The sequence below is a fragment of the Pseudophryne corroboree genome, chromosome 9, assembly GCF_028390025.1.
Source record: "Pseudophryne corroboree isolate aPseCor3 chromosome 9, aPseCor3.hap2, whole genome shotgun sequence".
Lineage (NCBI taxonomy): Eukaryota > Metazoa > Chordata > Amphibia > Anura > Myobatrachidae > Pseudophryne > Pseudophryne corroboree.
This window is the reverse complement of record NC_086452.1, coordinates 45,029,017-45,056,134: the sequence shown is the minus strand read 5'-3', so window position 1 is coordinate 45,056,134 and position 27,118 is coordinate 45,029,017. Positions and strand designations below refer to the sequence as shown.

The window sequence follows — 27,118 nt, the reverse complement described above, 5'->3', positions numbered from 1 at the left end:
CCTCTCCCTGGGGTGTGGGTGTCAGGCGGCAGGTATGGTGTGTAGGTGGGAGAGGAGCTGCGGGCGGCGACTCGCTGCCTGCAAGTACCCTCCATATCAGCGCTGTTCCCCTCCCTGCAGATAGTGTCAGTGGCCGTGGTGTACTTTTGCTACTGGTGGCCAGGGCCGGTGCTAGGGTGTTCGGTGCCCCCCTGCAAACTATGAATTTTGCGCCCTCCCATATTCCTTTGTTGTGCATCGGGAAAAGTGGTGTGGTCTCACAACTAAGGGGCATGGCCACACAATAGTACCCCCATTTAAAATTACGCCACAATGTAGCACAATCTTATTCATCTTATACGTAATGCCCCACCCGTAGTAGTAGCGTCCTTATACGTAATGCCCCACCCGTAGTAGTAGCGTCCATATACGTAATGCCCCCCCAATAGTAGTAGTGTCCTTATACATAATGCCCCCCCAGTAGTAGTAGCAGTTATATGTAATGCTCCCCAACAGTAATAGTAGCGTCCTTATACATAATGCCCCCCCAGTAGTAGTAGCATCCTTATACATAATGCCCCCCCAGTAGTAGTAGCATCCTTATACATAATGCCCCCCCAGTAGTAGTAGCGTCCTAATACATAATGCCCCCCCAATAGTAGTAGTGTCCTTATACATAATGCCCCCCCAGTAGTAGTAGCAGTTATATGTAATGCCCCCCAACAGTAATAGTAGCGTCCTTATATGTAATGCCACCCCTGTAGTAGTAGCATCCTTATACATAATGTGCCCCCAGTAGTAGTACCGTCCTTATACATAATGCCCTCCCAGTAGTAGTAGCATCCTTACATGTAATGCCCTCCCAGTAGTAGTAGTACCGTCCTTATACATAATGCCCCCCAGAAGTAATAGAGTCCTTATACCAGGGCCGAAACTAGGGGGGGGGCAGGCGACCTGGGCGCCGGATTGGAGGGGGCGCCGAGACCCCCTAACACCCGCCGCGGCACTTTTAGACTTTGAAACCCCCTTCTCCCGAGTGCCCAGCTCGGGGGGCGGGGTTTCGCGGAATGACGCGATTGCGTCGTGACGTCACGGCGCAAACGCGTCATTCCACGAAACCCCGCCGGAGGAGGGAGAAGGGGGAGCCGCGCAGACGAGGAGGGAGAGGCGGCTGAAGAGCGGCGAGAACCGCTTCAAATGTAAGTCAGCCCCTCTCCCTTCCTCTCTCTCTCTCTCTCTCTCCCTCCACCACCTGCCGCAATGTGTAAAATGGGGACCTGTGCCTGCCGCAATGTGTAAAATGGGGACACTTTTTCCTGCCGCAATGTGTAAAATGGGGACACTTGCCAGCGTACTGTGTAAAATGGGGACACTTGCCAGCGTACTGTGTAAAATGGGGACCTGTGCCTGCCGCAATGTGTAAAATGGGGACACTTGCCAGCGTACTGTGTAAAATGGGGACCTGTGCCTGCCGCAATGTGTAAAATGGGGACACTTTTTCCTGCCGCAATGTGTAAAATGGTGACACTTTTTCCTGCCGCAATGTGTAAAATGGGGACACTTTTTCCTGCCGCAATGTGTAAAATGGGGACACTTGCCAGCGTACTGTGTAAAATGGGGACACGTGCCTGCCGCAATGTGTAAAATGGGGACACTTTTTCCTGCCGCAATGTGTAAAATGGGGACACCTGTCTGCCGCAATGTGCAAAATGGGGTCACCTGTCTGCCGCAATGTGTAAAATGGGGACACTTTTTCCTGCCGCAATGTGTAAAATGGGGACACCTGTCTGCCGCAATGTGTAAAATAGGGTCACCTGTCTGCCGCAATGTGTAAAATGGGGAATGGGGACACTTGCCTGTCGTACTGTGTAAAATGGGGACACTTTTTCCTGGATATGAAATTTATGTTAGAAAAGGCAATTTTTCAGGTAAAAAAGTTCTGAAAGAGACATATATATATATATATATATATATATATATATAGAACAGGTAGAAGGACTGCGGCACTCAAATTTAAAGATGAAAAAAATGCTGATTTATTAGAACAAAGCCATCATACAAATGCCGTGTGGAGCCGACGTTTCGGTGCCTAGCACCGTTTTCAAGGCAGGCAGGCAGGCAGGCAGGCAGGCCTTGAAAACGGTGCTAGGCACCGAAACGTCGGCTCCACACGGCATTTGTATGATGGCTTTGTTCTAATAAATCAGCATTTTTTTCATCTTTAAATTTGAGTGCCGCAGTCCTTCTACCTGTTCTATTACATTTCTACTGAAGGCACCGCATCAGATTGATTACAGCTACGAGTGACGGTTCTTTCTTGCACATTATATATATATATATATATATATATATATATATATATATATATATATAATATTTTTATTAATTTATCTTAAATTGTTTTTTTTTAATTATTTTTATTTATTTATTGTAAAAGAATTTTTTTTTTTTTGGGGGGGTGTCAAATGACTACCTTGCCCCGGGTGACAAAAATCCTAGTTTCGGCCCTGCCTATACATAATGCCCCCCCCAGTAGTAGCGTCCTTATATGTAATGCCCCCCAGTATTAGTAGCCTCCTTATACGTAATGCCCCCCCATAGTAGTAGCGTCCTTATACGTAATGCCCCCCCCTATAGTAGTAGCGTCCTTATACGTAATGCCCCCCCATAGTAGTAGCGTCCTTATACGTAATGCCCCCCTATAGTAGTAGCGTCCTCATACGTAATGCCCCCCCATAGTAGTAGCGTCCTTATACGTAATGCCCCCCCTATAGTAGTAGCGTCCTTATACGTAATGCCCCCCTATAGTAGTAGCGTCCTTATACGTAATGCCCCCCCTATATTAGTAGCGTCCTTGCATGTAATGGCCCCCCCAGCAGTGGCGTCCATAAAGTGCGCACACACAGACATACCTCACACACACACAATTCACACATATATACAAACACACACACCCCACCATATATATACACACACACCCCACCATATATACACACACACACACACACACACACACACACACACACACACACACTTCTCTCTCACCCTCCACTTGCCAAGTCTGGCTGGCCGTCACTGCAATGCTGATTCCACCACTGTTCAGCTGTCTGGTCCCGTGTAGCTCCGCCCCTCTATTCCGTGTAGCTCCGCCCCTCGTGTCGCCGTAGCTCCGCCCCCTTTTCGGGATCCGCACTGCACAGCACACAGCCCGCTGTCACAGGTGATTGGGGGGGGGGGGGGGGGGGGTCAGGCACAGCAGCCGGCAGCTAGTGGCCATCCTCACCTCCATACTGTAAGGTAGGGTCTTGCACCTGACTGCTGCTGGCGCTGGGTATGGGGTAGCTCCCTGCAGCAGATGCAGTTGACTCCGCCCAGCTCTGTGACTCCGCCCAGCGTTACGAGCACAGAGTCACAGATTAAGGCAAATATATAGGAGATATATATATACACACATACACAGTATATATATATATATATATATATATACACACACATATATTATGTGTGTGTATATATATATATATATATATATATATACAGGTTGAGTATCCCATATCCAAATATTCCGAAATACGGAATATTCCGAAATACGGACTTTTTTGAGGGAGAGTGAGATAGTGAAACCTTTGTTTTTTGAGGACTCAATGTACACAACCTTTGTTTAATACACAAAGTTATTAAAAATATTGTATTAAATGACCTTCAGGCTGTGTGTATAAGGTGTATATGAAACATAAATGAATTGTGTGAATGTAGACACACTTTGTTTAATGTACAAAGTTATAAAAAAATATTGGCTAAAATGACCTTCAGGCTGTGTGTATAAGGTGTATATGTAACATAAATGCATTCTGTGCTTAGATTTAGGTCCTATCGCCATGATATCTCATTATGGTATGCAATTATTCCAAAGTACGGAAAAATCCCATATCCAAAATACCTCTGGTCCCAAGCATTTTGGATAAGGGATACTCAACCTGTATATATATATATATATATATATATATATAGACAATCAATGGTGCGGCACTCACAGACTCTTGATAAATAAATCACAGACATCAGCAGCGTGATGAACTTCAACGTTTCAATCCTATCTGGACGAAAATCCAGATAGGATTGAAACGTTGAAGTTCATCACGCTGCTGGTGTCTGTGATTTATTTATCAAGAGTCTGTGAGTGCCGCACCATTGATTGTCTGCATTTCCTCATGTGAGGGCACCAAGACCAATTATTTACAAGGTGGAGTGCCGGGTTTTACATTGTGTGTGTGTGTGTATATATATATATATATATATATATATATATATATATATATATATACAGGGGCGGATCCAGAAGAAAATGAAAGGGGGGCACCATGATAGGGGAACGGTAATAGTTATATTTACATGCACCTAAGGCACGCGTGCTCCCAGATAAGGGGTGTGGTATCGCAGGGGGCGTGGCCTTACAGGATACGCCATCAGGTAATGATTGGCTGTAGGAGTGCATCCTGGTTTATTGCCAATGTTTCACCCTGATGAAAAGGCTGATTGGGCCTTGAAATGTTGGTCACCTATTCCATTAGTTATGGGAGCCTGGAAGACACCCCAGCACAATATAATTATTATAGTTTTAGTTGGTGGTGGCAGGTGCAGCATACCTTGTTTTGGGCACTGCAGTGAGACTCAGACTGCAGGACATGAACTGCCCATCTTTGATTAGCAGAAGCAGCCAGCTGGATCTCCAACAAGCAGCATAAGACATCTGCAGGACAGCCCTGTCACAATCACACGGGCCGCCTTCTCAAAGCTGAGGCTGAGTGTGACTGCACCTAGCATGGTGGTAAAGGAAGGAGGAAGCGCTGGGAAACTGTGCGGTACAGTGAGGACTAATGAAGCCTTCTGCGCCATCATAAGTAACAGTCTTACTCGATGCTGGCATTTGAACCCCGTGCCTGCGCTGGACTCTGGCCGGCTGGCAGTGGGGGAGGTAGGTTGCGGTGTGAGCAGGGGCGGGTGGAGCTGCAGCTCCAGCCTCCCCATTGGTTACCCCACGGATTTGCTGTTAGAGCCGTGGCTGGTCCTAGTGCCTGCCGGCTCTTTTATCAAATACGACTGATAGAAATAGCAGTAGTGCTGCTGCTGTTCTCCTTTTGAAAAAAAGAAGTCAGAAACGACAGGGGGGGCACGTGACCGAATGACCCCCCAGGATCCGCCTATGTATGTATGTATATATATATATATATATATATATATATTATACAGTTTGTTCTGGCACTCACTATATTCAAGTGTAGTATAAGAGGGTGGCGCCAAAACATACCTATGCTCCGGGCACCATGGCACCTAGCTACACCTCTGCGCCTTGGAAGAGCATTGGAGTTACGGGATAGTACTTTAGGTTCTAACATTATACATGTTAATCAAAATGTGAACTTATGATAGGCAAAGATGAAAAATAAATTAGAGTGCATATAAATGAGTCTCATCCAGGTGCTTGAAAATAATAGTGAAGCAATAAAAAAATAATAATACAGAAATCATAAATCTTAGCCACACACAAAAAAAAGTAAGATGTATACATGAAGGAATATGAGTCATTAATAGCCACAATTAGCAGTATAAACTTTCAGTGTTTAGAGGTTTGGAGGTTTCGTTTTGAATATAAAATGTGTTTTTCTAATGGAATAAGGTGCTGTTAATATTGATGCAGAACATAATAAAGCACTGTAAGTCCAAAGCCTGTCACCTAAATAGTAAATCGGTTGGAAGGGACAGTAATTCTGTTTTATGTGGTTTGTAGGGAATTGGTTTCAAATAAACACGATGACGTGAAATAGATATTGGTGTCACTCATTTGGATAAAGCAGGAGGCGTCCGGGCGGCATTGAGACATCGGCGCGGAGTGTAAATTATTTTTCTGCGATGTCACATAAGATTGCTGCCCTTCTGCACTGGCTATCTGAATTCCTGAAACGCTTGAAAATGTTAAAATGGTTTAAAATTGAATTTTACTGGTTCCAAGGCCCCGAACATCGGTACAATCACCCAGAGAACATTATTGAATTTACAGTTGGACATTCACGGTCAAAGTTCACAGATCGCAGTCAGAATTCACCATTTTTATTTTAGAACACTAGTTAAATAAGAAATTATTCTTAATAATTCTAATAATTATTATTATATTTTTTTAAGTGGTAGATTTTTCAAATCTTGGAGAGATAGAGGGGCTAATTCAGACCAGCTAGGCTGCATTTTCGTACAGCGGGCGATCAGGTATAAGCTGCGCATGCGTATGCACCGCAATGCGCAGGCATGTCCAATCGTTTGCAGGGAGGGTTCCTGACGTCAATTCCGGTCCCGGACAGGCTGATGTGATCGCAGCGGCTGAGTAAGTCCTGGGCTACTCAGACACTGTACAAGTTTGTACAGCTCTGCTACACATGCGTTCGTACACCGCCTATGGGCTGTGACTATATGAACGCAGAACTGTAAAAAAAAAAACCCAGCGAGCAAACAGGTCTGAATTAGCCCCATAAAGTGGAGAGAGATAAAGTACCAGCCAATCAGCTCCTAACTGCCATGTTACAGGATGTGTTTGAAAAATTACAGTCAGCAGCTGGTTGGCTGGTACTTTATCTCTCCCCAATGCTTAATAAATAGTCCCCAAAGTATCAACCAATCAGCTCCTGTCATTTTTCAAACACAGCCTGTAACATGACAGGAGTTGACTGGCTGGTACTTTATCTCTCTCCAATCTTTGCAAAATCTCCCCCTAAAAATGTAAACTTTTCTTTAAGATGCAAACCCCTGAGTACTAGTATGTCCACAGTTCAAAGTTCCCTTTTGCTTTTGAATTTTGCTGTGCATTAAAAAAACAAACAAACAATAAAGATATCAATTTATGCTCGATTGCTTCGTCTAGGTATTGTTCAGTGGATTCCGTCAAGGAAGAATAGGTTGAACTGGCTGAAACATTGTCAAACATGATAGAGTGTCTAAAATGTTATCATGAATCTAAAGTTTGAGAGATTCCACCAAATGTTAAACTTTTTGTAGCTATATGTCAAAGCTGTGTAAGAATCGATCCGCGGACAATTCCAACATCTCTGCTGCACACTAGGGTCACCAAGATTTCGGGGGGGGGGACTCCAATACTAGAGGTGAGATGCTGCCAATAATAGAACTGTCATAAATAACCCACTTTGCTGCATTTTATACAAACATGCATCTTATACCACGACATACTTGCCTACTCTCCCGGAATGGCCGGGAGGCTCCCGATAATCGGGTGACCCTCCCGGCCCCCCGGAAGAGCAGGCAAGTCTCCCGGAATCAGGGTCCCCCTGCCCGTCCGCCCACTTAGTGTGTAAAGTGGGCGGTCCGGGCAGTTGATGACGCGATTCTTGCTGAATCGCGTCATCATAGCCACGCCCCCTGCAGTGTAATGCCGGGGATCGCGGCATTACAGAGTGGGGGCGTGGCTTAGAGGATGTGCCACCGAAACTCCGCCCCGGCCCGCCCCTACTCCACCCCCGTCCTGCCTCCGGTCCACCTCCTCCCCACGTCACAGCCCTCCCCTGCCCCCCTGCTGAGCCGACCTGGATGCTCTCTCCCGCAGAGAGCAACCAGAATGTCGGCAAGTATGTACCACGACTCCTTTTATGAACAATAGTAAAGAATCCACCATTCTTGTTTACAGTCTGCTGTCAGTGGTCAGCTAAAGATGTACAGTCCCTTCTGTAAGCTGTGATTGGTTGTTGAAATTCACAAAAGCCTTACACTTGTCATCGACAGGCTTCGGCACATACATACCCTTTTATAGAGCCAAGTAAACAACATATACCTGCAGTCTAATCAGCCTGACCATTAAGTCTGGTGTCTCGGATGTGTCATGTTATTGAGGCTGATAAGTCATGCACAATAACACAGACATGTGATGCTATTGTGGCTGATGAGACAGCTCGTAGCAATTAACCATTTAACTACATGTCAACACTACCTATTTTGGGGCTACTTAAAGCTTTAATACTTGTCTCATCTATACAGATTGTAAGGCAGGGGTGGGGAACCTCCGGCCTGCGGGCCGTATAAGGCCCGCGAAGCCGTTTGCTCCGGCCCACCCGCTTCTTTCAGTGAGACACGCCGCCGCTCAGTCCGGCGGCAGCGTGTCTCAGCTGTCAGGACAGGGAGGAGAGCGCGGCGGCGGCGTGTAGGACTTGAAACCAGCCGCCGGTTCGTGAGCCAATCAGATCTCGCGGACCGGCAGCCAATCAGGAGCCGCGGCTGCCGGTCCGCGAGCTCTGATTGGCTCTCGAACCGGCGGCTGGTTTCAAGTCCTACATGCCGCCGCCCAACATAGCCGCGCTCTCCTCCGTGTCCCGCCGAAAGGAGTGGTAAGCAGCACGGGGGGTGGGAGGGTGGCATTTGTATACATGGCACTGTGGGGGGAATCTGTATACCTGGCACTGTGGGGAAACCTGTATACCTGGCACATTGTGGGGGGCATCTGTATACCTGGCACTGTGGGGACATCTGTATACCTGGCACTGTGAGGGGCATTTGTATACCTGGCACTGTGAGGGGCATTTGTATACCTGGCACTGTGGGGACATCTGTATACCTGGCACTGTGGGGACATCTGTATACCTGGCACTGTGAGGGGCATTTGTATACCTGGCACTGTGGGGGCATCTGTATACCTGGCACCGTGGGGGCATTTGTATACCTAGCACTGTGAGGGACAATTGTGGATCTGGCACTGCACTATTGGGGGCATATGTGTATCACGTCCCATTTTAACTGGCCACACCCATTTTTTCGGCGCACACACAGTACCTCTAAGGGGCAGACCTACTGGGGGGGGCAGGGTAATTTTTTAAATTGAGAATTTTTGTATGGCCCCCGAACGATTTTATAAATATCCAAATGGCCCTCGGTAGAAAAAAGGTTCCCCACCCCTGTTGTAAGGCATGAGAATTATATTATAATAAGGTAATAACTTATTTTATTTCTATACAGGCATCTTAGTCAGAACTGGGGGACACAACTCCAAAGAGACTGGGGTCTGCCTAAGTGTTTATAATCTGGGAAAGAGTGCTTTATTATAAGTGCATGCATTTATTAGCCCAATTTAGCAATATTACCAAGCATATGATCCATTGTGGGATTTTTAATACCCTGGCAATTGTTATTAGGGATAGTGCAGCTGGAACAATGAGTTTTGTTTTCTTGGATGGATAAGGGAATTAATCATTAGTTGGAATTATGCTGCACTATACATTAATACTATTTATGTTCTTGTGGGCTGCGCTAATGTGTTACAATTTTAGGGCAACTTGCATGATACAAAGAAAATCAACAGAAATAACTCGTTAGCTTGGTGGTATAGACAATGTATACACTCTGGCTAATTGTCGCTGCTAAGAGATCTGTAATAAAGGGTTTCTGTGTAATAATTACTCTCCGGCAACTACAGAGATTATTCAGCGGAGAACATTCTATGCTTTTTTTCCATGCAGGTTATTAGTCTGTGCAATGTATGTGCAAACATTGCTAATTTGCCCAATAATTAAACTGGAGTCATGTGACCTTGTTTTTTGTTTTGTTTTTTTTGTGTGAATGGTAGAAATTAATTGCGGCAAAGGATCATATTTCCTCTCCCCCTTAGCGTCCTATTGTGGGGATTTGTTAGAAACAAGCCAGAAAGGTGAATAGTATGGAGCCAGCCAATGTAATAAATTACCTGCAGCGTCAGCGGTTTATACTGAGGAGCGCACTGCGCTTGTTATTACAGCCCTTTATACTCTAACGCTGTTTGTTTGCCCCAGTAATAGCTGGATTTACACACTTCGATGAACTTCTGTGTTTTCAGTGACTTACTAGGCTTAATAAAACTGTACACGTTATGAGGCAACTTATATTTATGAATCGCGTTACAAAAAGATGGAACCTAAATAATCGCCGCTGTTTCTCAGAAAAAATGTTTTGCTTCTTTTTTTGTATCTGCAGAAGACGCACTTTAGGGAACAATTTTGATAGACGTAAAGATGATAGATTAGCAATGTTCATACGGAGTGTATTAATTAGGCATAGCGCCTTATTCACAGCATAACGCAAAGCGGTGCATCTGAGAACAGATCACTCGCAGCATAGATTTACACCAGCACTATCCATCTGTAATTGCTGCATCACTTACATCACTGATAAGGACGCAATTTTTTTTACAAGCTCCCAGCAAAGTTACGCTAATAGCAAACCCCATGTAGCTGCTTTTGGAGGATTACCACATCAATTATGGATCCCAGAGCAATAAGTAGACAGTAGTACCCCTTATACACAGCATGCCACACAGTAGTACACCCCTTACACACAGTATGCCACACAATAGTACTCCTTATACACAGCATGCCACACAGTGATACACCCCTTACACACAGCATGCCACACAGTAGTACCCCTTATACACAGCATGCCACACAGTAGTACACCCCTTACACACAGCATGCCACACAATAGTACTCCTTATACACAGCATGCCACACAGTGATACACCCCTTACACACAGCATGCCACACAGTAGTACACCCCTTACACACAGTATGCCACACAATAGTACTCCTTATACACAGCATGCCACACAGTAGTACACCCCTTACACACAGTATGCTACACAGTAGTACACCCCTTACACACAGTATGCTACACAGTAGTACACCCCTTACACACAGTATGCTACACAGTAGTACACCCCTTACGCACAGTATGCTACACAGTAGTACACCCCTTACACACAGTATGCTACTCAGTAGTAGTATGCTACACAGTAGTACACCCCTTACACACAGTATGCTACACAGTAGTACACCCCTTACACACAGTATGCCACACAATAGTACTCCTTATACACAGCATGCCACACAGTAGTACACCCCTTACACACAGTATGCCACACAGTAATACTCCTTACACACAATATGCCACACAGTAATACACCCCTTAAACACAGTATGCCACACAGTAATACCCGTTACACACAGTATGCTACACAGTAGTACTCCTTATACACAGCATGCCACACAGTAGTATACCCCTTACACACAGTATGCTACACAGTAGTACACCCCTTACACACAGTATGCTACACAGTAGTACACCCCTTACACACAGTATGCTACACAGTAGTACACCCCTTACACACAGTATGCTACACAGTAGTACACCCCTTACACACAGTATGCTACACAGTAGTACACCCCTTACACACAGTATGCCACACAATAGTACTCCTTATACACAGCATGCCACACAGTAGTACACCCCTTACACACAGTATGCCACACAGTAATACTCCTTACACACAATATGCCACACAGTAATACACCCCTTAAACACAGTATGCCACACAGTAATACCCGTTACACACAGTATGCCACACAGTAGTACCCCTTATACACAGCATGCCACACAGTAGTACACCCCTTACACACAGTATGCTACACAGTAGTACACCCCTTACACACAGTATGCTACACAGTAGTACACCCCTTACACACAGTATGCTACACAGTAATACTCCTTACACACAGTATGCCACACAGTAATACACCCCTTACACACAGTATGCCACACAGTAGTACCCCTTATACACAGCATGCCACACAGTAATACACCCCTTACACACAGCATGCCACACAGTAGTACCCCTTATACACAGCATGCCACACAGTAGTACACCCCTTACACACAGTATGCCACACAATAGTACTCCTTATACACAGCATGCCACACAGTAGTACACCCCTTACACACAGTATGCTACACAGTAGTACACCCCTTACACACAGTATGCTACACAGTAGTACACCCCTTACACACAGTATGCTACACAGTAGTACACCCCTTACACACAGTATGCTACACAGTAGTACCCCTTATACACAGCATGCCACACAGTAGTACACCCCTTACACACAGTATGCCACACAATAGTACTCCTTATACACAGCATGCCACACAGTAGTACACCCCTTACACACAGTATGCTACACAGTAGTACACCCCTTACACACAGTATGCCACACAATAGTACTCCTTATACACAGCATGCCACACAGTAGTACACCCCTTACACACAGTATGCTACACAGTAGTACACCCCTTACACACAGTATGCTACACAGTAGTACACCCCTTACACACAGTATGCTACACAGTAGTACACCCCTTACACACAGTATGCTACACAGTAGTACACCCCTTACACACAGTATGCTACACAGTAGTACACCCCTTACACACAGTATGCTACACAGTAGTACACCCCTTACACACAGTATGCTACACAGTAGTACACCCCTTACACACAGTATGCCACACAATAGTACCCCTTATACACAGCATGCCACACAGTAGTACACCCCTTACACACAGTATGCCACACAGTAATACTCCTTACACACAATATGCCACACAGTAATACACCCCTTAAACACAGTATGCCACACAGTAATGCCCATTACACACAGTATGCCACACAGTAGTACTCCTTATACACAGCATGCCACACAGTAGTACACCCCTTACACACAGTATGCTACACAGTAGTACACCCCTTACACACAGTATGCTACACAGTAGTACACCCCTTACACACAGTATGCTACACAGTAGTATACCCCTTACACACAGTATGCTACACAGTAATACTCCTTACACACAGTATGCCACACAGTAATACACCCCTTACACACAGTATGCCACACAGTAATACCCGTTACATACAGTATGCCGCATAGTAGTACCCCTTATACACAGCATGCCACACAGTAGTACACCCCTTACACACAGTATGCTACACAGTAGTACCCCTAATACACAGCATGTTACACAGTAGTACACCCCTTACACACAGTATGCCACACAGTAATAACCTTACACACAGTACGCCACACAGTAGTACTCCTTATACACAATACACCAAACAGTAGTATCCCTTATACACAGTATGCCACACAGTGGTACCTCTTATACATGTTATGCTACACAGTAGTACCCCTTACTGTATACACATTATGCTACACAGTAGTACCCCTTATACACAGTATGCCACACAGTAGTACCATTTATACACTTTATGCTACACAGTAGTACCCCTTATACACATTACGTCACAGTAGAACCTCATATACATGTTACGCCACAGTAGTAAGCCTTATACATACAGTAGTATGCCACACAGTAGTACCCCTTATACACAGACCGACACACAGTAGTACCCCTTATACACTTTATGCTACACAGTAGTACCCCTTATACACATTACGTCACAGTAGAACCTCATATACATGTTACGTCACAGCGTGCGGTGAGGTCAGAGGCTGGTGAGGCACTACAGCCATAATGTCCGCCGAATCCTGCCGATGACCCCTACCGCCGCCGAGCCAATGCCTGCTACTGCCTCTGAGCCGATGCCTGCTGCCACCGCCAATGGCTTAAAACTCGCCCACCATCAACTGACCCAGCCCTCCGCCACTAATTTGCATCTCAATCCGATGCTGCCAATGCCCGCTTCCTGCCTGCTCATCATACTTGTGATATACTGTACATTTTTATAGAAAAAAAATAAAAATTAGTGTTTGGGAAGGGAGTGGGAGGAGGACATGAATGCAATTTTGTTGTCCAGGGCTTCCATTAACTTAATGGAGAAGGGTCTGAATGGGTTAAAAAATGTAAAAAAAAAAAAATGCGTGAGGTCCCCCTTCCTAAGTATAACCAGCCTCGGGCTCTTTGAGCCGGTCCTGGTTGTTTAAATACTGGGAAAAAATTGGACAGGGGTTCCCCGTATTTAGACAACCAGCACTGGGCTCTTAGACCGGTCCTAGTTCCAAAAATACGGGGGACAAAAGATGTAGGGGTCCCCTGTATTTTTAAAACCAGCACCGGGCTCCACTAGCCAGGGACATAATGCCACAGCCGGGGGACACATTTATGTAGGTCCCTGCAGCCGTGGCATTACCCCCCCAACTAGTCACCACTGGACGGGGTTCCCTGGAGAAGTGGGGACCCCTTAAATCAAGAGGTCCCCCCCTCCAGGCAACCAAGGGCCAGGGGTGAAGCCCGAGGCTGTCCCCAGCACCCCTGGGCGGTGGGTGCCGGGCTGATAGCCATAAGTGTGTATAAAAAAGAATATTGTTTTTTGTTGTGGAACTACAAGGCCCAGCAAGCCTCCCCCGCTTGCTGGTGCTTGGAGAACCCCAAGTACCAGCATGTGGGGAAATAATGGGCCCGCTGGTACCTGTAGTTCTACAACAAAAAGAATACCCAAATTAAAACAACACACACACCGTGAAAGTAAAAATTTATTAAAACACACTTACACACTCACACATATTTACCTACATCCCACGCCGGTCACGTCCACTTGTCCATGTAGAATCCAATAGGTGGTTCCTGTAAAAATGAGAGAGAGATTACTTACCTACATCCCACGCCGGTCACGTCCACTTGTCCATGTAGAATCCAATAGGTGGTTCCTGTAAAAATGAGAGAGAGATTACTTACCTACATCCCACGCCGGTCACGTACACTTGTCCATGTAGAATCCAATAGGTGGTTCCTGTAAAAATGAGAGAGAGATTACTTACCTACATCCCACGCCGGTCACGTCCACTTGTCCAGTAGAGTTCAATAGGGCCGGTACCTGTAAAAATGAAAATTATACTTACAAAGTAATCCACAGGAGGAGAGAGAGAAATAAATGAATATTATACACTCGCTGATGCGGGAGGACGTTAGCATAGACAGGGGAGAGTGCTGCTGCTAGCTGGGATGATGGAGCAGGCTCCCCCAATAGTTGTGAGCCTAGTAGCTGTACCCCTAGTAGCTGTACCCCTAGTAGCTTTGCCCCCTGTAGCAGTTGTGACCCCTGTAGTTGTGCCCCCAGTCGCTGTGACCCCTGTAGCTTTGCCCCCAGTCGCTGTGCCCCCAGTAGTTGTGCCCCCAGTCGCTGTGACCCCCTTTGCCCCCAGTCGCTGTGCCCCCAGTAGTTGTGACCCCAGTCACTGTGCCCCTTGTAGCTTTGCACCCAATAGCCGTGCCCCCTAGCTGTGCCCCGAGTAGTTGTGCCCCCAGTCGCTGTGCCCCCAGTCGCTGTGCCCCCTGTAGCTTTGCCCCCAGTCGCTGTGCACCCTGTAGCTTTGCCCCCAGTAGCTTTGCCCCCAGTAGCTGTGCCCCCAGTAGCTTTGCACCCAATAGCTGTGCCCCCTAGCTGTGCCCCGAGTAGTTGTGCCCCCAGTCGCTGTGCCCCCTGTAGCTTTACCCCCAGTAGCTGTGACCCCAGTCGCTGTGCACCCTGTAGCTTTGCCCCCAGTAGCTGTGACCCCTGTAATTGTGCCCCCAGTTGCTGTGCCCCTTGTAGTTGTGCCCCCCAGTTGCTGTGCCCCTTGTAGTTGTGCTTCCCAGTTGCTGTGCCCCTTGTAGTTGTGACCCACAGTTGCTGTGCCCCTTGTAGTTGTGCCCCCTTGTAGTTGTGCCCCTTTTGCTGTGCCCCTGTTGCTGTGCCCCTTGTAGTTGTGCCCCTGTTGCTGTGCCCCTTGTAGTTGTGCCCCTTTTGCTGTGCCCCTTATAGTTGTGCCCCTGTTGCTGTGCCCCTTGTAGTTGTGCCCCTTTTGCTGTGCCCCTTATAGTTGTGCCCCTTTTGCTGTGCCCCTTATAGTTGTGCCCCTGTTTCTGTGCCCCTTGTAGTTGTGCCCCTTTTGCTGTGCCCCTTATAGTTGTGCCACTTATAGTTGTGCCCCTTTTGCTGTGCCCCTTATAGTTGTGCCCCTTTTGCTGTGCCCCTTATAGTTGTGCCCCTTATAGTTGTGCCCCTTTTGCTGTGCCCCTTATAGTTGTGCCCCTTTTGCTGTGCCCCTTATAGATGTGCCTCTTTTGCTGTGCCCCTTATAGTTGTGCCCCTTTTGCTGTGCCCCTGTTGCTCTGCCCCTTATACTTGTGCCCCTGTTGCTGTGCCCCTTGTTGTTGTGCCCCCCAGTTGCTGAACCCCTGTTGCTCTGCCCCCAACACACACATAAATTTTTTTTTAAAAACACACACACATACTTACCGCTCCAGCAGCGCAGCTCCATTAGCGCTGTCCTCCGTCTCCGTCCGCCGGCTCGTCTCTGCTGTACTATGGGAGAGACATCATGACTCATGACGTCTCTCCCATAGTAGCGCCGCTCAGCGACGCTGGCTGCAGCGGGCGCCCACACAGCCCACGGCGCCCGCTGCAGCCGGGAAGGGGGCTCGCTAGTGATTGGACAGCGGATCCAGCACTGGATCCGCTGGGCCAATCACATCTGGGGCACTGACAGGGGCGTGCATTCATCGGGGCTGAATGCACGCCCCTGTCATTGCGGCACCAGTATAGGTGCCGCTTCCCCATTCATTTTCAATGGGCTTTCACAGCCCATTGCTGCGCCCCGCCCCCTGCCCGCCCCCCGCTGCCCGGACTTTTAGTGTTAGCAGCGGGAGGCACCTCTCCCGCTGCCTCCCACCCTCACAAGCAGCCACAGGGGGGGGAATTATTAAAATAATGAAAAAAAATATTTATAACAGACTGTGTTATAAATATCCTCTTTTTATTATATTAATCATTATGACAGGGGAGGCACTGCCTCCCCTGCCTCCCCTGACTGCACGTCCCTGCGTCACAGTAGTAAGCCTTATACATACAGTAGTATGCCACACAGTAGTACCCCTTATACACAGTACGACACACAGTAGTACCCCTTATACACGTTACACCACAGTGGTACCCCTTACGGACATCACGCCACAGTAGTAAGCCTTATACACAGCATGCTATACAGTAGTACACCCCTTATACACAGCATGCCATACAGTAGTACACCCCTTATAATAGTATGCCACACAGTAGTACCCCTTACACACAGCATGCCACACAGAAGTGCACCCCTTAAACACAGCATGCTACATAATAGTACACCTCTTAGTATGCCACACAGAAGTACCCCTTACACACAGCATGCCACACAGTAGTACATTCCTTATACAAGGCATGCCACATAGTCGTACCCCTTTTACACACAGCATGCCACATAATAGTACACCCTTTATACAAGGCATGCCACATAGTAGTACATCTCTTATACACAGCATGCCATATAGCAGTACACTCCTTATACACAACATGTCACAGAGCAGTACATCCCGCATACACAGTATGCCACAAATTTAATTGATTAATCTACTGTATTCTCCCAAAATTTGTGGGAAAATGAAACCCATTGAGGAAACAGTAATTCAGTAGTAACACCCCCACCACCACATCCCCGCAGCGAAGACGAGGGATGGCACGAACTGAATGGGGCAGGCAACTGCAGCGCTGGCTGATGCAATGTGTAATGGTAGCAATACGCCCAGTAAAGAAGGAGCTACTATTACACAGTGCAGTGAGCAGTTCACAGAAGCTAGCAGTGGCGGCTCACACAAATAAGAGCGCTTGTCGGTGGATGCAGCCAGTTACGCCCACGTGGCAAATGTGCTATGTGCTGTGCACCGTCCGCACCACCCTAGTTGCTGCCCATATGTATCCTGGAAATATTTCTGCAGTCCCACAGCACAGCAACCCTAATGGTTTACTTGTGCCCAATAGCTAACGCCATCAATAGATGGCATTGACTAGCCTATGGACTACAGTATATTCCATAAAATGTATCATTGCAATCCCTTGCACATGTTCAGGCCAATGGTGATCATGTATATATTTACAGATGTGTCCTCATACCATGTGGCTTCAGTTTACCAAACAACCCCTTTCAGCGCGCCAGGTCCCAGGCAACCCAGCTCTGCCGAGCGTCTTTCTTTGCATCTATCGTTCTTTGAGTAAGTGGCTCAGTCACACGGTGCATTTTGCGGCGTTTCGCGTATGGACGCTGGATGTATGGGGTTCAGTATGATTTCCCGGTGCTGGGATACCGGCTGTCAGTATACCGACAACGGCATCCCAGCTGCCACTACGCCGGCAGCAGGGCGAGTGCAGTGAGTCCATTTGAGGAATCGCGGCGCTTGCCGCGAGTGGGAATAGACCCTGAGCGCCGGGATTCTGACTGTCCCCATTGCAAGCTATTGGAATTCTGGTTTCAGTATCTTGACTGCTGGGAACCCGACAGCCGGCAAATTAACTGCATCCCGATGTATGAGGATACATCTGAATATATATATATATATATATATATATATATATATCACCATATATTGCCGGCACTCCACTATAAAGACAGCTTGCTCCGGTGCCACATCAGTAATAATGCAAATTCCAAAAAAAGCAGGCACTCTGGAGACATCAATTGTAGCAAAAGTAACGAAAGTGTATTCAGGTCGGGTGTATTCAGGTAGACCCGACCTGAATACACTTTCGTTACTTTTGCTACAATTGATGTCTCCAGAGTGCCTGCTTTTTTTGGAATTTATATATATATATATATATATATATATTTCTTACAGAAAACAAAAGAATAGTTAATGAAGACTATTTTTAAATTAATTGAGGGATTTAATTTGAAGAAATCTGTGTTGTTTCCTGTTGCGCCTGACATGGGGGCATGTATTGACCTTGTGTAACAGAGGTCAGCGACTGGAGAAAAATCCGTATACAGACTCATCGGGATGTATAATATGGGGACACAGAGACTGGCCAACGCCACCACCTGCCCTCCCACCTCATTTAATGGGACGCCAATATCCACATCAGCAAGGGCCCTAATTAGGGATTAATCATCCCAGCAGAACATCTGACTCCCCGAATATACATATTGAGAAATGACACTCCTAGTCATACATTTAGCTGGTTTTATCCCCTGAAACACTGAGCGCGCATTTTTACAGCCACATATTTATGCTGTAAATGAGCGAAGCGTCTGCTTAGGAGCTCTGAGGCATAATGCACTAGCACCAGGCCTGTCTGTTCTCTCCCAGATCTCTAAAATATCACACCACTTACACCTAGCGTTGTTTGCTCAGGTTCATGAGATAACTGATTAAATTAGAGGAGCCGCGACCTGGTCCCTGGGAAGGTTTTCTGCTTTTCAACTGAAGTGGAAATATATGTAATTATGTGAATTTTATTTTCTACCCATCCTTCTTCTTTATGGGGCATTGTTTCACGTTAGTGCTCCCCTGATTGCACAACTCATTAAGGTCTGGCCATACGGCGCCTGCGTACTCTTCACAGAAGAGAAACATAATTGGCCGGAGATGGGGGAGAACGGATAACAAGCCCTGGCTGCAAAAAACAAACCTGTCAATTATCCGGCTGCCTTAGTGAGGCTCCCGGGCTGGGACATGTGCGCTTGTTTCTAATTGTTTTGGCCATGAGGGATTATGGGGAAATATATACCTGTATTTCCTAAGTAATCCAGACGGAGATCCAGAATCTCATCAGTTCCTGCCTGCACGGCGCTATTCTCCAAACCTACAGTGATATTAATGTCTGCTGAATGATCCTTTATACTGTATGTGAAATACAATTAAACCCTGGAAGTCATTCAATTAGATTTTTTTTTTTAATCATTACATTTTTTATTATTTTTTTAATCATGTTTTTATATTGAATTTGTTTCTTTTTAGTGCTTTGGTTAAATTGTTTGATCGACCCCTGCAGATGTCACTGCTGCTATTGCTATTCGTGAAAAGGTTCAGGAGCATATTGTGACCCACCCCCACATCCCCAATATACAGTGTATATATATATATATATATATATATATCACCATGGCAACAGAGCAAACTCCGTTAATTTGACTCTACTGGTCCAGAGTGGAAACGATTAATGTAGCACTTCACCTGGAGAGACTCCCGTGCACGGTGGAACTGGAGTCCAGACTATCATTCAGCTAAAAACGGGAATAAATCACAATATATATATATATATATATATATATATATATATATATATATATATATCATGTAAATGCAGCCCGGCACTCCTTTTGATGTGGATGATGGTTGCCCAGGTGCCCTCAGCATTGGATCAGGATATAGGGAAATAAACCAGCGGCACTCAGGGTCTTATGAAGAAGTAGAATTGTATTAAGACATCAATGAGAAGGACATCAACGTTTCGGGGAGTTAAACCCCTTTATCAAGAAGGGGTTTAACTCCCCGAAACGTTGATGTCCTTCTCATTGATGTCTTAATACAATTCTACTGCTTCATAAGACCCTGAGTGCCGCTGGTTTATTTCCCTATATATATATATATATATATATATATATAGGTGAAAAGGTGGTACTTAGCGCTACACCAAATGAGTGAAAATAAAAAGAGTCTTAGTCCAGAGACAGTGGTAATGTCCTGATACTCCTGATGAAGTCCATCATAAGGACGAAACGCGTTGTGCCGAACTGTATCTACTACACATCAGATAAGCTATTTTTACATTATTTTGATGTACGGGTATTTGCTCTGTTTTTTAACAATTAAACTGGTGTTAAAACTTTATTACACTATTTCGGCTACCTTATTTCTTTTCATTGGTGATCATTGAGCATTAGAAGTACCATGAGGTTCTGGAGCTGAAGGGAGAAATCTATCCAGTTCGGGAATTCCCATTTTGAGAGCGTGCGATTTAATTAAGTGGTTAACTCCACTCATGATGGTACTTGTGTTTTTCTAAGGGTGTTATTGAACTGGTGGAGGTTTTCATTTGAAGGATCCTAATATACTGCACTAGTAGGCGCTGTTTTCACCTTCTTTCTAGATATATATATACGTATATATAAAGATAGATAATTGTAAATAAGAATAAAAATAATGTAAAAATCAGTAGGCAATGAAAAAAATGCTTTCATCAAACAATGTAGGGCCTAATTCAAGGTTGGTTGCAAAACAACATTTTCCTCTAATGGGCAAAACCATGTGCACTGCAGGTGCAGCAGATGTAACATGTGCAGAGAGAGTTAGATTTTGGTGGGTTATATTGTATCTGTGCGGGGTAAATACTGGTTGTTTTATTTTTACACTGCGATATAGATTTCAGTTTGAACACACCCCACCCAAATCTATCTCTCTCTGCTCATGTTATATCTGCCCCCCCGCAGTGCACATGGTTTTGCCCATTAGTGGAAAATGTTGTTTTGCAATCAACCTTGACTTGGATCCATAGTATCTTGTATTTTATCTGTTATAACCATCCAACAGAACAAAGGGGAGATTTATCAAAGCTTGGAGAGAGATAAAGTGGAGTGGGAGAAAGCACCAACCAGTCAGCTCCTGTCAGTTCACAGGCTGTGTTTGAAAAATGATAGGAGCTGATTGGTAGGTGTCACAACCGAGGGCTGGTGCTGACCAGGGGGAAGCCTCAGTTGTAGGGGCTGAGGTATATGTGTACCTGGGAGGCAGCACAGGGCTCTTGGACATGCAGGGAACCTTTAGAACAAATGCCCGAAGGCGTGACCACGACAACAAGGGAAAGTTCAAAGGTTTTATTAAACACAGTTCAGAGGAATACTGATGACTTGGTACTGGTAATAGGAAACACAGTTAAGAGAAATACTTGGGATCGATGACGGAACACCGATGGTGACTTGGAATCGATGACGGAACACCGATGGTTACTTTGGGATCGTTGGTAAGCTTTGAGTGAAGCTGGGGTTCGCAGATAGAAATGCACTATTGTACTTAGAAGCACAGGTGAAGCATGAAGTGATGCTGGGGATCGCTGGAGAAGAAGCTGGAGAATGGCTGCTGGGAAGCCGGAGTTCAGACACAGGTGAATCAGGGTAGACTGTAGAGGGTTAATCACTGGAGTGTCGGGTTACACTGCAGATTATAATCACCAGGGAGTCAGGCTGAACTGCAGAGAAAGTCCATGGGAGAACTGCACACTGGAATCACTGAAGACAATTGAAGCACTGACATCTTTCCACCCCAGGAACAGGATATTTATACCTGCTGGGAAGCAGGGATTGGCTGGCTGATTATCCAGAGACCAGAGTGCAGCTGCTGTGTAATCAGGCTGAGAGCAGAGTGCAGCTGATAGGCTGAAAGGTAACATGTGATTAGGAAAACATGGCTGCACCCATGGTAGCTTTTGGAGGGAAAGATTGTTTGTAACTTGAATGTGAGCTTTAACCATGAAGCTGCCAGAATCACAGTAAAGAGATTTGAGACAATGAGATGCAGAGTGCTGCACACAGACAGTGCAGATGGAATCCAGGCTTGGAACACTGGGACAGTCTCAGGAGGCATTTGGAAGGTAAATACTGATAAGGAATTACCTAGATCGTGACAGTAGGTAGTAATCTCTCTCCAAGGTTTGATAAATCCCCCTTCCCGCCACCCACCCCCTTCCAAGTACTGCTGTGGTCCAGTCAACAGGGATTGACCGCAGGCGATAGCAGGACTACTAAACTCACTTGTGATCTCTTTATAGGGCAAAGCCATGGGCACAATCTACTCTTTTCACCAGAGACAGCACTTTTTATTAAATAGAGAAGCGTAGGCAGCGGAGCTGAGAATGAGGGGCAGGTACAGAGTTCTAGGGCCATAGAGGTATAGCCAGGCCCTTCAGCAACTGTGAATGGAGGTCCAAAAGTCCCAATGTGGCATAGCCACGCCATGTACAGTGGCTACTCCCACTCTACTGCTGGGCCTGATATGTCTAATGGCAGCCCTGGGCACACAATGTCCGATGGACCTGGACTGTCATTATTTATTTTTAAGGAACCACATAGTTCCTCCATTGCTGTACAGGAAATATACAGTGAAAATCAACATAACATAGGTACAGTAAATACAAGGTGACCTATACTAGAAGGGGCACCAAGAGGAAGATAGGGCGGGTATATATAGGGTTGAATTTGGTGGGCCCGGCAGAGGCATATTGGTAGGGTACCCTGGAAGGTGGAGAAAAGGCCCTCCTTCAGTGTTCGGTGGCACACATGTTTTTCAAAGGGCACGCTATTCAGCATGGGGCGTGGCCATGTCCACCATTTGGCCACACCCCCTCTTCAGCACCCCTGTATCTTAGGAACAACAGTGCTGAAAGGGACTAGGAGAGGAGAAGCAGCACCAGAAGTAAGGATAGTGCTGGGGAGGAGAGAATAATGGAGATTTTTCCAGATTTCAGGACAGCTGGGAGACACAACCAGCTAATGGGTGCACTTTCAATGCCATGCAGAGGCATAACTCTGGGAGGCAACAGAGTCAACTGCCGCCGGCCTCCTGCTCTGAAGGGGGGCACCTCTCCTCCTTCTCTGACCATTACTGTACAGGAAGCATGAGAATTCTGACTATATGAAGTTACTTCTCTGACAATTACTGTACAAGTAACTTCATATAGTTAGAATTATCATGCTTCCTCTACAGTAGCAAATAGCTCTGTCAGTAAGACGTCTGCTTGCAGGGTAATAGGTTGTGGGTTCTAATCCTGGATATGACACTTGCAAAATAATTTTCAGAGAAATAATCAGCTTTGTGAGTGACTGAGCATGCACACGCTACATAGATCTGCCTAGTTGCAATGGTTTTGAACTGACAATTCTAACTAGTAGCTTCATATTTTTAGAATCTGCAGGCTTTCTATGCAGGAGCAAATATCTCTATCAGTAAGGTGTCTGCCTTCAGTGTAACAGGGCATGGGTTCCAATCCTGGGTATGACTGCTAAGAAATGTGTGATTTAAAATACATGACAATGAAATATGTATGTATACATTTATTTTTCAGAACACACACACACACACACACACACACACACACACACACACACACACATATATATAAAGTACGTAATACTGTATATATATATATATAGTATGTATATATGTGTGTATATATATATATATATATATATATATACACACACACACAAATATACAGGTTCAGTGTGGTTGACCATACCAACACCGGGATCCCGGAGTTTAGGTTGGGCGGAGTGAGCGCAACGAAGCCCCTTTGCTGGCTTGGTGGCTCACTGATCTCAGCGCAGGTTCTATTTCCACTCTCCCGACCGCCAGTCACATATCCACTTCCCATATATATATATATATATATATAGTCTTGGAAGGTCCTGCACTCTCATCAAAAGTAATAACGACGGCGGGTGCTCCTAATGACCTGAGAGGCCACCAATATACCACAACAACCACCTAGGTGGAAGGTGCACTCACGCCCAGAAATTAGTCTCTGAAGTCACTTGTAAATTCAGTATATTTTTTATTCGGGTTCACTGTTGATGCCGTATTTCATCGACGTTTCGGTCCTTATGTGGACCTTTATCAAGATTGGCACTTAAATCACCTATACAATCAGAAACAGTTACAATTAATATGTATAAGAACCCAGATTTACTCAACACCAACACCACCAGTGCCTCCCAGTCCCTGAAGACTGTCACAAAAACCAGAAAACGTATTAAAAAGCTGTTTTTTTATATATGTAAAAAAGATACTTGGAAGTAATCCACGTGTGATGAAAGAGACACCTCCACCGTTAGGACTATCTGTTTAGATAGGCAAGCGATTACCTGGACGACATGCCAGATCACTCAGATGCGTGGAATGGCCTTTAGAGTTGGCAACATGCCTGATCACATAATGAAGTTAAAAGGCTATAACGTAGGAAGGTTGCAAGGCGTAGTCACCTATTAGATAAATAACAGAGTAACTACACCATAAGAAAATACACTAACAACGTCATTTAGGAAAAGATCATACCTAGTTACATGTAGAAATAGCTCATGGCAGCTTGTGGGCTCTGTGCATATGTAAGACACTCAGTCTATAAGGAGGCACAACAGGAAAAAATAATCACCAACCGTAATCATGTGTCAGAAGGGAGCTGCAGGAGAACCATACTCACTGCTCAAGTGTCCAGAGCCAAATGGAAGCTGCATAAAGTTCAGCCTCAGCTGAGCACTATTTAAGGATCAACCACAGGAAGTGCCAATTAGGAAGATTAAGTCTCTCATTAACTTATCACCTCTCAGATAACTCACTCAGACCAACTGGGTAAAACGTTACAGGGTTCACAGGACATGCGGTGGCTATCGCTAACGCACGGCTACTTAAATGAGTGGATTTTAACGATTTAGAAGGGCAACTGCCGGAGACGCGTCTTTTGCGTTCCACCGACCGGAACTCCATGCGTTCCACTCCGCGGAAGTGGCGCTGGCCGGAAGTCTCTGCGTTCCACTCGCGGAGAGAACCGTAATGAGGCTTATCCACTGGCTAATGTTTAGGTTGTACACCTCCTTTAGAGGGGGGCGTTCACAGAAAATGAACACTCCCCCGGGTGGAATCTTCAATGTACAGGTCCACTCATAGCTTACAGGGACTCGGAGGTATACCGAAGGTCACCTCACGTATAATCCTGGATTAACCTATGTGTAGCCTGTCAGTCACCACAGAAAAAGAGTGCAAATGTAAATAATAATCCATAATGTGAAATGTCAAAAATGTCAAAAAAGACAGATAGGAGGGCACCAAATCAAATGACCACAACTCACCCTATGCATACAAACTAACGTATATCTGATCAACAAAGGCATATTGAATACTGATATGAGTATAATATCTTTATAGTAATACATTGGTATAATGTAGTAAAAGATTTTAAATAATAAAAGGGAATAATGGGTGGTGTGGTCATTGAAATTGGTGAGCCCTCGTGACTAGTATAGGACCTGGGAAGGCTCCTGGAATCAACAGAAAAATATATATAAAAAACATAAGCAAGGACGTGTAAATAACTGTCCTTACTTTCTTAATCTCTATACATAAAAAGAACATACATAGATGAAAAGTATCGGCTACCAACATTACTTTCCTGGATGTCAGTATCACCAGAAATGGTGATGGTGATTTGGTGCCCTCCTATCTGTCTTTTTTGACATTTTTGACATTTCACATTATGGATTATTATTTACATTTGCACTCTTTTTCTGTGGTGACTGACAGGCTACACATAGGTTAATCCAGGATTATACGTGAGGTGACCTTCGGTATACCTCCGAGTCCCTGTAAGCTATGAGTGGACCTGTACATTGAAGATTCCACCCGGGGGAGTGTTCATTTTCTGTGAACGCCCCCCTCTAAAGGAGGTGTACAACCTAAACATTAGCCAGTGGATAAGCCTCATTACGGTTCTCTCCGCGAGTGGAACGCAGAGACTTCCGGCCAGCGCCACTTCCGCGGAGTGGAACGCATGGAGTTCCGGTCGGTGGAACGCAAAAGACGCGTCTCCGGCAGTTGCCCTTCTAAATCGTTAAAATCCACTCATTTAAGTAGCCGTGCGTTAGCGATAGCCACCGCATGTCCTGTGAACCCTGTAACGTTTTACCCAGTTGGTCTGAGTGAGTTATCTGAGAGGTGATAAGTTAATGAGAGACTTAATCTTCCTAATTGGCACTTCCTGTGGTTGATCCTTAAATAGTGCTCAGCTGAGGCTGAACTTTATGCAGCTTCCATTTGGCTCTGGACACTTGAGCAGTGAGTATGGTTCTCCTGCAGCTCCCTTCTGACACATGATTACGGTTGGTGATTATTTTTTCCTGTTGTGCCTCCTTATAGACTGAGTGTCTTACATATGCACAGAGCCCACAAGCTGCCATGAGCTATTTCTACATGTAACTAGGTATGATCTTTTCCTAAATGACGTTGTTAGTGTATTTTCTTATGGTGTAGTTACTCTGTTATTTATCTAATAGGTGACTACGCCTTGCAACCTTCCTACGTTATAGCCTTTTAACTTCATTATGTGATCAGGCATGTTGCCAACTCTAAAGGCCATTCCACGCATCTGAGTGATCTGGCATGTCGTCCAGGTAATCGCTTGCCTATCTAAACAGATAGTCCTAACGGTGGAGGTGTCTCTTTCATCACACGTGGATTACTTCCAAGTATCTTTTTTACATATATAAAAAAACAGCTTTTTAATACGTTTTCTGGTTTTTGTGACAGTCTTCAGGGCCTGGGAGGCACTGGTGGTGTTGGTGTTGAGTAAATCTGGGTTCTTATACATATTAATTGTAACTGTTTCTGATTGTATAGGTGATTTAAGTGCCAATCTTGATAAAGGTCCACATAAGGACCGAAACGTCGATGAAATACGGCATCAACAGTGAACCCGAATAAAAAATATACTGAATTT

At 45.5% G+C, this 27,118-nt stretch overlaps 3 long non-coding RNA genes across 3 annotated transcripts in view; 2 read left to right on the top strand and 1 right to left on the bottom strand.

Annotated features, from left to right (window-relative positions):
* LOC134957396 (uncharacterized) overlaps positions 1–27,118 on the top strand; it is a 248,514-nt gene that overhangs the window by 78,440 nt on the left and 142,956 nt on the right. The gene's annotated exons all lie outside the window — the stretch shown is intronic.
* On the bottom strand, positions 24,190–24,852 carry LOC134956655 (uncharacterized). Its single transcript, XR_010186061.1, has 4 exons — positions 24,830–24,852; positions 24,685–24,748; positions 24,495–24,611; positions 24,190–24,268 (listed from the first exon to the last, which is right to left on the bottom strand). It is a non-coding gene; the product is annotated as an uncharacterized LOC134956655 (long non-coding RNA).
* Positions 26,435–27,097, top strand: LOC134956654 (uncharacterized). Its single transcript, XR_010186060.1, has 4 exons — positions 26,435–26,457; positions 26,539–26,602; positions 26,676–26,792; positions 27,019–27,097. It is a non-coding gene; the product is annotated as an uncharacterized LOC134956654 (long non-coding RNA).